Source organism: Cryptomeria japonica, chromosome 5 (genome assembly GCF_030272615.1).
Source record: "Cryptomeria japonica chromosome 5, Sugi_1.0, whole genome shotgun sequence".
NCBI classification, from domain to species: Eukaryota; Viridiplantae; Streptophyta; class Pinopsida; order Cupressales; family Cupressaceae; genus Cryptomeria; species Cryptomeria japonica.
The window spans coordinates 788,537,432-788,552,836 of NC_081409.1; the positions used below are offsets into that span (position 1 = coordinate 788,537,432).

Consider the following 15,405-nt stretch of genomic DNA (forward strand, 5'->3'; position numbering starts at 1 on the left):
ATGAATCCTGCCAATACAGATGGCAGCGGTGCATAATCGAGATCCAAAAACTGCTGCCAGGGGATCTCGTAGCCATGGACACTCTCATCATGGAATATAGGACAAAGTGCCTCTGTGCCGCCCTCCTCTGACTGCTCATACGGTAAAATGGCCCCTACCACAGGAATGCGCAAAATCCGGTAGCAATCCTCCGGTGTCACTGTCATCTCTCCAGTGGCAAAATGAAAGGTGTTCGTATCACTGTGCCACCTCTCTGCCAATGCTGTCAAAAGTCCCCGCTTCACAGTGAACCGAGGCATATCAAGAAGTGAGGTCAATCCACATCTCTCTCTAATATCCAAATCTGCCTGTGACAGACGTGGTATCAGCGTCCATGGTCTCGGGAATCTCTCCCTCGACTGCACAATACCCAATCGCTCCTATCAACAAACAAAACATATCCAATATCAGTTTCCACATCAACACAAAGATATCAAAATAAAACTTACATCAAAAACATGAAACAATTTGCTCATCTACAATCAAAGTTCAACATCCTATCATTTCATATCAACTTGTAAAACAACTCAAGTTCTCAAAAACTATATCAAAACTTGTAAAACAACTCAAGTACCACAATCACATAAACTTGTAAAACAACTCAAGTTTCCCACCCATATCAGCTTGTAAAACAACTCAAGTTTCCAACCCATATCGGCTTGTAAAACAACTCAGGCTTTCACACACATTGAACTTAAAACAGACAACGCAAATACATCATATTCTGATCAAAACAACAGCTTGATATCTATACATAACTTGGAAAATTGCACATCAAAACAAGTTATACAAATACTCATCTTGGATACATGCATCAAAACGCGACAGGCAAACAAAAACACAACTTTTCAACTCGGCCAAAACTGCAAATTTTTTTCGGATGCGCTAAAACAGACCTTCAATGCGCTAAAACAAACCCACGCGCTAGGCTGCTTGGCCTACGTGCTAATCTATTTGTCCAAAGCGCTAGACTCTGTCTACGTGCTACTCTTTTCTTCCATTACGCTACCTAATCTATCCTATGCGCTAGAACATATCTACACGCTAATTTATCCCATCTAGGCACTACCCTTTTAGCCCTATGCGCTAGGTTAGTCCTACGCGCTAAACCCCCTTCCCTATACGAACCCCGGCGGCTCCTATGCGCTAGGTCATACCTACGCGCTACCCTGTTTCCCCGATGCGCTACCCAAGCCTTTGTATGTGCTATTTTATCTACACACGCTAACCTACAGATCCTATGCACTAACATACATTTTTGGACGTAACTTCTAAATTTAAATCTGATGCGCTACTCTACACTTCGTATGCGCTAAATTAAGCTTTAAACGTGCTAAACCGAAAAGCCCGAACTTTAAAAATCAAAAAACACCTAAAAATGACAAAATGAAAAATCCAAAATGGGTCAAAAATGTTGACTTACTGGTGGTCCACGCGCTACTGGTCTCCGGTACCTCCAAACGCGCTCAAAACGGTGCCTGTGATAGGGAATCGACATTTTCTCTCTAGAGAAAATTCTCTTTCTTCAAAAGTCAACAAAGCACAAATGACTTTAAATCAAGCCCTTTTCCCCTTTTATAGGAGGAAAATGAAATTAGGGTTAGCCAACTGGACCTGTAATATGGTCGCGGTCTCACCTATACCAAAACAGTTGTATCTTATCGGGAGATGAATCAATCTGCACACTTTTAACATGCACGAAATCATAATCATACACACTTCATCAATTTAAATCAAAATTTTTTCAAAAAAATTGATTCATCTCCTGAGGAGGCATCACATCAAATATCAAATCTGGGGCATCACTGGCAAATTAAAAGAGCGACACAAAAATTGCATTTGATCATAAAATCATGATAAAGCATTATTTTCTTTGAAATAACATGTGCACACACGTCACTTCAAAGAGGGGCAAAATGTAGACGTATAAAAATGACCATATTCCTAAATGAATATTTTATGTTCATTTCTCTATTTAATTAAATCCAATTTAATTAAATTATCCACATTCTTCTATTTTATTAAGTAAATTACTCAATTTATTTAAATAAAATTCACTATACCATTTAATGAATAAATCATTTTATTCAATTAAATCCCCCTACCCACTTTTAATTAAATTCAAATTTAATTAAATAGTTATCCTAAATTGAATAAATCTAATTTATTTAATTTCCCCAATTTACAACCAAATTGAATGAAAATCAATTAATTCAATTAAATCCTATTATCCCCCATCCACTTGCAAAATCCCAAAACCCTTCCTAATCCCTTCTAGAATCTTCTAATCAATTCTAATTAACCTAACCCTCCTCTAAACTTTGTCACATCCCTAAGCAAAGGGAGGTCACTTCTCAAATGGCCCAAAGTCTTGGATAACCATTGAAGGTTTTCAACCTTCAACCACCAAAACCCTTAAAGTCTTTGAAAACCATTGAAGGCTTCCAACCTTCAACCACTTAATCCCCAAAGTCTCCAATAACCATTAATGGTTAATTCAAACTCTCCCACATGGTTAAAACATTTGTTTTGACTCAACCTCTATCCAACCCAAAGGTCTCATCAGGCCATTAATGCTTTGACCATGATTATCTCTTAATCATTTGCACAAAGGTTTATCTTTGGATTAGATCTTAATTCAGTGGGTAAACCTAATTTAGACTTGACCCTTAGCCTTTAGATAACCATGAGGTCTTCTCAGGCCTTTAATGCCTCCAACCTCTTCTCTCAACCCAATCCTATATTGACACTTGTCACTATTTTATTGGTTCCAATTGTGCACATGGATCCCCAACTTTCAAACTTGGCCCTTGATTAAACCTTTCAATCTTGACCATCCATTGCCCTGTTTGTGCTATAAATAGAACTCTCATTCCTCCATTCTTAACAATCATCTTTCAAATTTGAAGCATCACACTTATGCTCAAATTCTCTCAAGCTTTCATATCATTTTATGCTCATCATTTAGCCTCTTTTAGATCAGGAAATAGACTAAATATGCATGCTTAGATTACTTTCTTTATCATTTTAGTTAAATCATAGACTAAATATAGTATGCTAGGATAGTATTCATACTAATCTTGTCATCTTACCATTTAATTTATTGCATTTTTAAGATCATATCTAGCTTAACATCCATCTCATACTAAAATCAATCAAAAGCATCTCTCGTTCTCATATTTGCCATCCCTAAACCATTTTGCTCAGTAATCTGAGAGAAAAAACATTGGTTTGAGGGACACTGTGAGATAGAGAACCATAGGACCCTCCTTGGGAAGTTGAGTAACACTACGTTACTCCATAGCTTGCATCAAGAAGTCCTGTGTGTGTGTGTGGACTAGTATTTAACATAATTTTCACATATTAAGTTTTATTCACCCACTTTTCCACCATACAATATGCAGTCTTCGATGCTTACTTCACTCCCCTCCCACATCGCATTCTTACATTCTTATCTTCAGTCTTAATAGGGTATCACTCTGGATAATAGATCAGGGTCACTTTGGCATGAGATAATTTCTCCACTAAAATGTTTGATTATACTGGCTTTTTAAAGTTGTTTACCAAATCTAGTAAAATAGGATTTTACCTATAGTTAACATTGAATGAGGCAATATAGTAGTATGTATTGATTCTTTAAGACAAATTTATATATAGTCATATTGTAGCATTTTGTTCTGCATACCCAGTAAAGTGTATATTTACTTAAGATAGTAGCAAAGCACTTGAACGTATGCATTTACTAGTTTTTACTCACTCAAATGATATATATTTTAGAATGCGTATCTATGTGAGTATTTCTAGGATGACTAGCCTATCATATCTTAAGATTATGGTTTAAAGTAAGCTAACATGCAGAACTCAAGGTCTGGACATAAATTTATATCCTGCAGGGTAAAATCATACTCCATCATCCTCTTTGCTAGAAATAATGGGGATAGGGAAGGGAGACTGACTGAATCCCACTTACCTACTGTTGTTATTGTAGCCTGGATCTCTTCCTTCTCAAGAAGCACATCTAGGAGCATTAACAAGAGTTGGTAAGCTATAAGATCCCTTATCTAATGGAGTCTTGGCTAATCACTCAGTTTTGAGTTTTACATCTCTTATGCATATTCTATGAGGATAGGTTTCACAGAATAATTTACTAAAGAATCTCTCTAGATGGACAGTTAAAATTTCATTTATGATAAAGGATTGATCGATACTAACATATCTGCCTAGTGTTTTAATTACTAACCATGCAGGCCAAATAGGTATTTCTTGAGCTATTAAAGGATAGTATTTATAATCAAAGAACATCTTTAGAGCCATGCAGCTGGAAGTGAAGGGACAAATGATTTCTGAAATCAAAACCTAAAATTTGTAAATTAGGGCTTGTAAGGGAGGGGTAAAATAGAAACACCCCTCCTAATCACCCTAGCCCGGGGTGGTGTTGTATCAAATTTGTAATTTTTTGTATTAAGTCAGGACTAGTTGGACTATGCTCCTGGGCAAGGCTGGAGGTTTTCTTGCCTCCACTCTTTCCTACCGATGCCTACATGAATGGAGTAATGTAAATTTCAAAATAATTAGTAAAAGTCTTGGCCTCAGCCTCTTACCAATCAAAAAAACAAAAAAACAAAAAAAACAAAAAAAAAATGTCAATAGGTGCCTAAAATTTTTCCTCCCTCTCTAATGGAGCTTTTGAATTTGCAATCAACTTCAAATTCTCATAAATTAGGCTCAAGACATCCAATCAAAATCAATTTTCTTTCTTTGGGCTATTTGTTATGCTATACATAGTAGTGAAAACGGATTCTAATTTTGATGCATTAATATTTTAGAAACATTAATTTATCATAGGTGTTGTTGAGTCATTCCTAATTTTGGAACTTCCAAAGCTTTGTTAGGCTCATATAAAATCAAGTTTTTGAATGCATTTTTTTTAAATAGTGTATTTTTTTTATGTGCTACATAGTGGTGCTATCAATTTGTAGTCATTGTGAGAAAAAATTATACTTTCAACATATAGATTTTGTTTGACAAATTTTGGTAATTGTATTGCATTGAACACACTTTGATCAAACCTCATTTTGGAAAATTGTAAGCATTCAAATTAAAAGACCACTTATATTTTTTTTCGTAGGTGGTAGTTATAATTATTCTAAGCATAAAGTGGCAAATCATTTTTCTTGAGGGGTTATTTGATTAGGTGATTTAGAGGGTTGTGTTGTATGATTATGTTTTAATTTCTCTTGTGTTGCCTAATCTTATCTTTCATATTGATAAATGTCAAATAAATAAGGATTATCAAGTAATAAAATTTCTCAATTGCACGGAAAAAAAATGAGATTAGGAGATACAAACTTAATTATGATCTCAGTAATCAAGATCCAAAGAATTTTATTACTATCAAACTTTTTAATAGTTTCTAGATGCATAGGCTAGTAATGGAAAGATTTTATATAACACCATCATTTTACTCATTTACAAAGATTTTTTATGCTTGAACAAAATAATCTGATCACAAAGGGTATTCTCAAGTCATTCAAGTCATAATATCTTGTGGCAAGTCATAGGATAGGATGTAGCAAGAAATAGAAATAGTCTAAGAACATGTGACACAAAGATAGAACAATCTTCTTCTCCTAAAAAGGGTGGCTCTTCAAAATGTTTCAAGAATAAGAAATCATAGGAAGAGAAACTATATTGTTAATATTGCAAGAAGGTGATGATAAGCTTCATTGCCATGATAAGAGAATTGTTGAACTAACAAACATCATCAAGAATAATCACATCCATTTTTATCTTCCCACAAATAGCAAGCATCTCCTTCCACTTCATCAAAATCAATAAAAGGTAAAGGAGAATGTGCACTTATTTCAACAAAAAGACCTTCATAAAAATAGATACTTGACTCGGGTTCTACACTCTAGTGTCATAAATTGTATTCTCATATATTTTCATGCTCATTTGGGGCATACTTTGGTGTATCTCCATCCTTATCAAATTGCCTAATTCTACACAAACAATTCCTAATTTTTTTAAGTTTAGCACCCTATTCATGTTTCCAAATTCTTTTCTAGCCCCGGAGGACTAGACTAGGGCATTACGCACCCTATTCCATCTATAACAAGCCTAATTTTGGACCCTCTAATAGTTAAAAAATGTTAAATAGGAAAATTATCTTAATGTCAGCCTTCAAAATTTTCAACACATTTTGTGAGGTTGAGTATAAAAGAAAGTCTTGTCCCCTCATTTGAAACATCTCTTGAGCCTCTTAGTTGGATTTCCTCATGAGCGATTCAATTCCAATTGAGAAAACAATCATTAACTATTAAGCAAGTGAAGGAGAGGTAAAGTATTTATATTTTGAAGCATCAAAGATAGGATTCATGGTCGAGTTTATGTGAAGGCATGCATGATATTCTACCTAGAATCAATAATATTTCATGAAGAATTCAAGGATATGAGATCCATTAACAAAGATAAAATATTTCAATTCAGTATTTTCATAAGGTTCTAGCCTTTCTCCTACAAGTGTAAGCTCCCTCTTATCCTATATATCATTTTTGTAGGGTAAATTACAACCTAGGGTTTAACTTAGGCAAACCCCTATACAGCCTAACTCTATTTTTCTCTCTTATGTGTGTAGGTTTGATATTTGGGAAAGAAAGATTACAAATTCATAAAGTATAGATTTTTACAAAGAGATCCACACTTTGAACAAGCAAAAATCCCTAGACACTATTTGAAAAATCTCAAATGTTTGACATTTTTTCAAATAAATTTTAGGGAGATAATCTGATTGATATCTTGATCAATTTTTTTTTGATGATATCTAGATCTAACACTTTCAAGAATAGGATTCCTATCCCCATAATCTAGAGCTTTTAGGCTCAAATTGTAGACAAAGGTTCCTTTTTTATCTGTATTTCTAGATCTATTCTTAGAGTTTTCATATTTATTCTATAGCTTATTGTTTATGTTGATTATTATAAATTGTACATGTTTACACCTAGTTATTGCAAGTAATCATTCTACCTTATCTAATCATATCAAGTCATAACAAATAAATAATCAAGTCATGTGGCCAACTCTCCCAAGGGTTTGTAGTTCCACACATATTGGTTATTTCCCCAATATATGTTGATGTGAATGGGTTTTATTCCTAGTTTGCATGTTTAGAATAGTAAAATCCATTCCTCACCATTACATACACATTACATGTGATTTGACAGATAAATATTTTCTTCATTCTAAATTATTGTATAGTACCAGACATTCTAATAAGTGGTGATACATAAGTGGAGGTCGTAGAAAAATATTTAGTTAATATCGATGATGGATCATTTTGAGAATGTTCTTTATGTTCCCAATTTTTGTGCCAACCTTCTTTTTAGTCTACCAAATCACTCATCTTGGACATGATAAGAAATTTGAGTAATCCCTTATGCAATTATGACTTAAGATCTTGAGTATGATGTTGCAGTTGCAATCAAACAAGCCAATCATGAGACTATAGTATTCATTCTTCAACTTTGCACCACAATCTCCTTCTACATTGTTTCTCACTTGTTTAGATTCTATCAGTATACTATGGTGTGGGTGGTTTGGCCATCTCAACTACCACTATCATAAGTAGTTGATCTCATACGATATGGTCATAGGTCTCATTCAATTCAACTTTTCAAATGGTGTATGTCTATGTTGATCTATGGGTAATATTTTTGAATAATCTTTTGATTAAAGGAAGTCTTAGAGGGATTCAAAAGTATTTTAATTGGTTCATAGTGATCTAGTGGGTCCATTTATAACTTTTTATTTCAATAAGGCTTGTAATGTACTCACCTTCATTGATTACTATTCTAGATACACTTAGGTATACTTATGTCATTAGAAGAATAAAGTATTTGAAAAAATTCAAGATTTCAAGGCTCATGCCAAGAAAAACTCTTGAAAGAATGTCAATATTGTTCACACTAACAATGGTCAAGATTATGTGTACCATAGTCTTGTATATAATTCCATACTCCTAAAGGGATAATTCTTCAACAAATTTTATTTCATAAAAACAATAAGAGAATGGTATTGGTGATAGGAAAAATAAGGCCCTGAAGGAGATGGCTAGTTGCATGATTAATGCTCATTCTCTTCATTTAAAATTTAAGGTTGAGGCTTTTAATTATTATACACACATTTAGAACTTTTTATTGACAAACAATTAAAGGGTATGTCTCCTTTAAAGCTTGGTGTGGTAGGAAACAAGTTGCAAGGATTTTTTGAGTTTTTGGCTCTCTCTCACTTGGGCACACTTTACTCTAGAGAAACACAAGGCTTACGAACCTCAAAGAAGGTATTGCATTTTTTTTTTAATATATATGTATATATATGGTATGAAGAGTCTCAAATCTTGAATATAAGGGACACATGATATATTTATTGAGGATCACTCACTTTAAAGAAAGCTCTCCTAAATTGGCCTAGAATAGTCCTCATTCCTACATAGTGGATGTAGAAGATAGTGACTCAATTGATCCTATCTCACTTCGAACTAATATGATACCATCTTCATTGCATTCATATTTGGAGGTTTTGACTTCTCATCCTTCATAATCAAATTCTTCCATTTATTTATGTGGTTAATAGACACTACAGTCAACATGTACTTTGGTTGAGAATCCTTTAGAAACTTGAAGAACTCAATCATAGATTCAACATCTTGCACATGTCTACATTGATTTTTTTTCTGATTCATAGTCATTTAAAGAAGAATTAAAACTTTACAAATGTGGCGGATGAAACTATGGATGAGTTCAAAACACAACTTATGGTCAAAAGTTTGTCATTGGTTCCTAGTGGTGATTATATAGAGACCTTTATCCATGTTGCTAAAATGAACTCCATTTTCTTAACTCTTGTCATTATTGCAACATATTGTTGGGTTGTACATGAGATGGATGAGAGGGATGAATTTATTCATGGGGATCTCTGGGAGGATATTTTCATGGAGAAAACATAGGGATTTGTGTAGGATTCTCCTTTAGTTTAGAAATTAAGCAAGTCTATCTATGGACTTAAATAAGCCCCAATGGCTAGGTATTCCAAGATGGACTCCTTTTTCATCTCAACAAGACTTACCAGATGTTACTTAGATTGGAATACCTACATTTTATAGTTGGATGACTCTTGTTTGCTTCTTGTTCTCTATTTTTTATGATTTTATTATTATATCAAGATCCTCATCCATCATTGGTAAAGTAAAATATTCTCTAGATGACACATTATCCATGGCTGATTTGAGCCCTTTGCACTACTTGCTTAGGATTAAGATCGCATGGTATTCTTCCAAGATCACACTTTCTCAACCCAAGTATGGTCTTGATCGCCTAGCTCAATTGCACATAATTGATTGTAAGCCTACATTAACTCCCTTTCTATTAGGAGTCAAGCTTGAGACGACTACTCCACAACTTGATGGCACTTTGAATTTCACCCTCGTCTACTTGACTCACACTGGCCTCTTTTTAATTTTTCAATTCACATGGTTCCATGCTTTACACAATAACCGCATTAGGTTCATTGAAAAGCTACTGAACACATATTGCATTGCATATAGTGTACTTGACACTTTGGGATTCACTTTGTAGTACCTATACAAGACTCAACTTTGTTGGATATATAGGTTGCAATTAAGTTACAATCTTGATGATCATAATTCCACTTTTAGCTACAATTTTCATCTTCTTTCTAGCCCCATTATTATGAATTTTCTATTTTCTAGTTTACCATGTGTGTTTCAAAATTTAGAAATGTTTTCTCTAAGGTAATGACTCCATGGAGAGGGGGTTCCTAAACAAATTCAATGGTTGCTACTAATATTTTTTTGGAGTATTTTAAAGTGTGTGGCCCATGGATTTTATTGTAGCTTAAGGTCCAAAATTTGTTGAATATAGTGATCTCATGAATCTAATTATTTTGCATATTAAATTCAATAGAGTATATAAATATAAAATGTTAGAAAAAGAATAGCTAGTAGGAATCTAAAAACACTCAACAATTTTTTGTCAAAAAGTTCCCTATGATGGTACAAAGGAAATTTCTAGCCCCACCCTAAATGAACTCATAAAATTATAAACTAAAAATAAAGGGCTTCTATTTATTATAGTGAAACTAATCTTCTAGCATGTATTTTTGCCTCATGAGACCACTTGCTCTATTAATATAGTTCCTAGAAAGTCCCTCTATGAGACCATATAATAATACTTAATAAAAAGTATATTTCATCTTGCTTCTAATATTTCCTCTTCTTTATGACAAAAATCATCAATTTCGTTTCAATTTTTTTAATTTATTATTTATTTATCATTTTTTTAAATCAATAATGGGCACTTTTTAAGGTGTCGAAACACTATTGTTATTCAAATCTATGAGCACACTAGCCCAGTGAAAGTACCATGTATGTGAGTCAAGTAGCCCACCTTGCTAGCGGTTTCACCAAGCAAGTGTTTTAACTGTTGTACTACATGTATCACCCCTCTTATTTATTTATCATTATTTTTCTAGTTTTGATGCAATTTTTTTCTCAAATAGGTTATTGTTAGATAAATAAGAAAAAAATTATTGTTATTATTAGACAGGTGTGACCTAAAAATTTGAAAGTCTCATTACATCCTCCAAGCACCTATTTTAAGTCCAACGGTCAAAAGTCTATGTCGCTTACCTTATTGTAAAATTTGCCGACGGGGTGGATTTTGTCTCATTACATGACTGTAATAATATTTTAGCTTTTGTTGGACTTGGTCTATTTGTTTCATGTATGAATAAACATTATACTTAAAACAAGATCAAATCATATATTTTGAGGACTTTTTAAACTTAGAAATCCTCTTATCTTATTGTTTTGAGTTTGTTCATGTTTCATTCATATTGATTTCTTAATTATTCATATAATAAGTAAATTTATAATAATGTAGAATCAAAAATATATTTTAAAAAAAAAATTATCAATTTTTTTAATTAATTCTTTTGATAAAAATTTAGTGCAATATTTAAAATATTAAGAATGAGAGACAAATTTTTTTTATAAGGTATAGTCTGACCATGTTTAAAATAAAGATGAAAGGACATTAAAAAGATCAATCTCAACAAGGTGTAAGCATCCAAATGAGGAGGGTCTTATGTATAATATTTATGTTTTAACATTGACTCAACTTGCAAATCTATTGATATATTCTCTTAATTGTGATTCTTGTTTATCTATATGCCTCGCACATCATTCTATTATCCTTCTTAGATGTACAACCATTTTCATTTTTATGTCATGTGGACATAGCTACTAGTACAAGCTTATCTAAAAATATGAATTCACCTCACATGAATTATTTAATTATCTAACTTAAAAGTTTGACAATCATCTATCCATTTACACAAATATTTAATTTAAATTGGGCCTAAGTTGTCATATTAAAATACATGACCCAAGATCCTAAGATAAAAATCATGGAGTATCAAGGATTTACAATGCATAATCTTCAGAGCATCAAAATCACATTTAATAATAATTAAAAAAAAAAATTCATTATACCTCGCAACCACATTTTAATTTATAGGTTTTAATGTCCTGTCATTAAATTAGCATGAAGAGAAAAATAAAGCCCAACTTGAATAAAGTGGCTTCTAAAAGTGTCAAAATGAACACCATCCAACCTTAAATAATCTAACTATTTGATGCAAATGAATTTTTCATGTCTATGTAAGAACACATGATAGAATTGTTGAAAATGGTAGAATTACAAAAAGCTAGCTAGGATCAACACCATCCAACCACAAATAATCTAATTGTTCAATGTAAATGTATTTGTCATGTCTATATGTAAGCACATAAGATGGGATTTTAGAAAATGGTAGAATTACAAAAAGTTAGTTAAGATTGCAATTATCATCCGATCCAAAAGAATAGAATAGCCAGTTGAATTTTTGTATAGTTGTTTTTAGGTATTCACAATATTAGAATAGAATCACAAGAAACATCTATCTATTTCTATATCAACAAATTCATGATTGTCTACTTGGTGCTTACAAAGACTAGAATGATTGGCAAGTTGCAAATTCACTCCCTCAATTGAAACAATAGTTCATACTAATTTCCCAATTGTTGAATTGTTCCTTCATTGTCAACAAAATACACTTTTGTGTCATGGGATTGCAGTTTTTGTTTCTCTTTCTATCCTTACATATTGTTTATGTTCCCTCCCTTATCCTTCAATCCAGGCTCCTGGTGAACCCAATATATCAGATTGGGACAAAACTTTAGGAAAGATAGCACCAAATCATTTACTTTTAGCTTTAAAAAGTAATGAAGAAGACTAATTTTGTAGTTGGAAAAGAAAAATTCATATCAAAATGGCTATCTTACAAATTTTCTTATTCGTTAAGATTACTCCAAGAATCACCAATCATTATATTGCACTTCCTAGGCTTGCTTGGATGCAATGCTTTCAATTTTGTATGCTACTCAACAAAGAATAAATTGTAGTCGCTCCTATTTGCCTTAGGATGATCAAGATCCATTTTCTTTACTTCAAATTGTCTCATCTAACTGTGATGACAGTGGACTCCTAAAGCAACATCCCATAGTTAAGATTATTAAAGTAACTAGTTACTTCTATAAATTGTTCTTGAAAAAATCCTCTAGACATCTAATACAATACATCACTTAATTTATCTAAACCAACAACTATAGTAACAAGATAACCATGTTCAAACTTCCCATCTATAACTTAAGGGATGACCCATAGATGATGTAGGGTTAATTGTGAAAAAGGAAAACCAATTAACATGAGTAGTTAAATAAAAAATCCAAGTTATTCAAATTTAAAAAGAGCCAGGAAAAGGACTTTGTTGAAATTGGTGGGATTTGACAATCTTCAAAAATAGGAGTTGAAGCTCTCATGCTTTTCTCCATGATGAAAGAGTCTAATATACATAGAAACATACTTTTACAAATTATTGGATTCAAGTTCAACAAACATTGGGTGATTCCTTACAATCCACAGTGTGGAATTGATAGAGGCAACAGATTACAAGCTTCGAATGTCTTTGGATCTCTATTTCTCATCAAATGGCTAATATTGTAGGTAACTTGCAATTTTTTCAAGGCTGTTGTTAGTTCTTAGTCTAGCTGGTTGGGATAATCGGCTCTCACCTGGGAGACCTGGGTTCAAGTCCCGACAATGGAACTTTTAAATTTGACCTTTTGGTTTTCCTCCTATTAGAACCACAAACTCTAAACTTGCTTTGATTCGGTCGAAAAATAGGGTCCAAGTTTTAATTTGAGCCTTTTTGTTTGCCTGTAATTACCTCAGACCAGGAAACTATAAATTTGATTTAATTGGGCCTTGACAAACCTTCGGCTGTATAAAATGAAAGTTTTAGTTTGACCATTTTTGTTTCCTTGATCAGAAGAAAATTTGAAAATATTATTATATATTTTCTTAGTTTTTCTATATGTTAGTAAATTGCATTTTTGAAGGCCTTCAGGGCATTTTTAGCCCTTGAAAGTGGCAAAAGAGAATGTCTTTCAAGATTTCGCCTACAACTCTTGGAGACCTTTCCAACGAGTTAAACGACTCGTAATTTCGAGTCCTATGCATAAATTTATGCCTAGTTAAAGTTAGGACAAATTTTATATAGTTTTTTGAAAAATTACATAGTTTTAGATTTTATTATGTAAATACACATGATATGACTATTGGTTTTTTTATTCTCAAGGAGTTGTTGGTAACCCTTGGAATCCCTTGGACTACTATATGTTGGATTTTTGAATTGAATACAATACTTTTTGGCTTGCTTCAATTCTATATTATCTTGTTCATCCACAACACCTCAGGTTCTCACTTAGGTGTTGTCGTTCGAATCCATAATTCGGATCATTCTTGTTCTTTAAAAAAACCAAAAACTATAAACTTTCTTTGATTCAGCCAAAAAGAAAAGACTTGAGCTTCAAAAACTCTTTTGTTTTCATGCTATGAAGACCCATGACATAGAAGTGTTGGAGTAGATCATTTGGTGAAAAGTGTTGGTATTTTGTTTACTTGATTCAGGGATGGTCTTATTGATCCCACATGTGCGAGGAGGAAGAAAGAAGGGAGAAGAGGGGGTATAAGAAAGGGGAGAGGGGTTTATGGAAAGCATACTTACCTGGGTGGGGTCAATCGGTGATAAATATGGCCGATGTCCTATAGAGAGCACCTTCATTGCACATTGGAAGGGGGCTCTGTCTAGCATTTCCCATTGTGGAGAGTGCACATCATAATTTGTGACAACACGAGCCCCCACACAAAACTAATCTGAAACATTCTATTTTTAGTTGTAACACATTTGTCGGTACTTAAAGGGTGCACTATTGGTAAAATGCCTTGATTAGCTGATTAAAAATATTCCACTAGTAGTTCTCTTTGTGCATTTCAAGTCATATCAGTTATATTCTTCCTTAGTTAAGTTGGAAGTTTGTCATGCAATTGTCTTGTATTTTGATTAGCTACTCTTGTAAGGTGATCAATATTGTAATATTCCAATTGAAATGATGATGTTTCTTGATTGTCAAGAAATGGATAAGTCTTGGTGCTGATTGATTTTTACTACCAGATTGTAAATGTGACATAAGTGGACTTAATGTGCCAATGATGGTTCAACCGTCTATTTTGCTCCAAAATGTTAGAGGATGATTCAAGGGAGAAGACTATGGACCTCCCAAAATTCCAAACACACTTCCTCCATGGTGTAAACATTGGCATTCTCCTCCCAAAATTTCTCTTTATGACTCGAGCAATGAAAATCTTCTCCTTGGCACAATTTTGGTATAGATAAGCCACTACTTTTCTTCATTAGCAGTCATACAATTTGAAAAATGCTTTAAGGGAATTCTCCCAATAAAACCCAATTGAAACAAGATACACATTTTCAAAGGGTTGAACCACCTAAAATCTCTTGAAAAAGTGGCAAAGGTGTTAATGATTTGTGTTTGGGATAAAAGAGAAGGGTTTCAATTTTAATGAATCACATATAAGGTTTACTAAACTTAGATTCAAAACTTGGCAAACATATTAATGATCTCGATCTATGTTAAATTTGACTTTCAAGTTTCACCTAGAAACATGTTAAAATAGGGTTATAATAGTTAAAAGATCTTTTCAAGGTAAGAATTGACTTTGGTGTATTTCAAGGATGGATAAATCATATATTTTCTTCTCTATCATAAATTTTTATTAAATTTAGTCATAAGTAAATTCCATCCTATTCAACTTACTTGATGGATTCATGAATGAGGCACGCCTTTGAGTTCTAGTCGAACCATACTAAAACTTCTCCAAGAAACGCATC

At 33.0% G+C, this 15,405-nt stretch overlaps 1 pseudogene; it reads left to right on the forward strand.

Moving 5' to 3' along the window:
• The first annotated feature begins 14,215 nt into the window (after nucleotides 1-14,215).
• LOC131876438 (U1 spliceosomal RNA) lies at nucleotides 14,216-14,349 on the forward strand (annotated as a pseudogene).
• The last annotated feature ends 1,056 nt before the right edge of the window (nucleotides 14,350-15,405 follow it).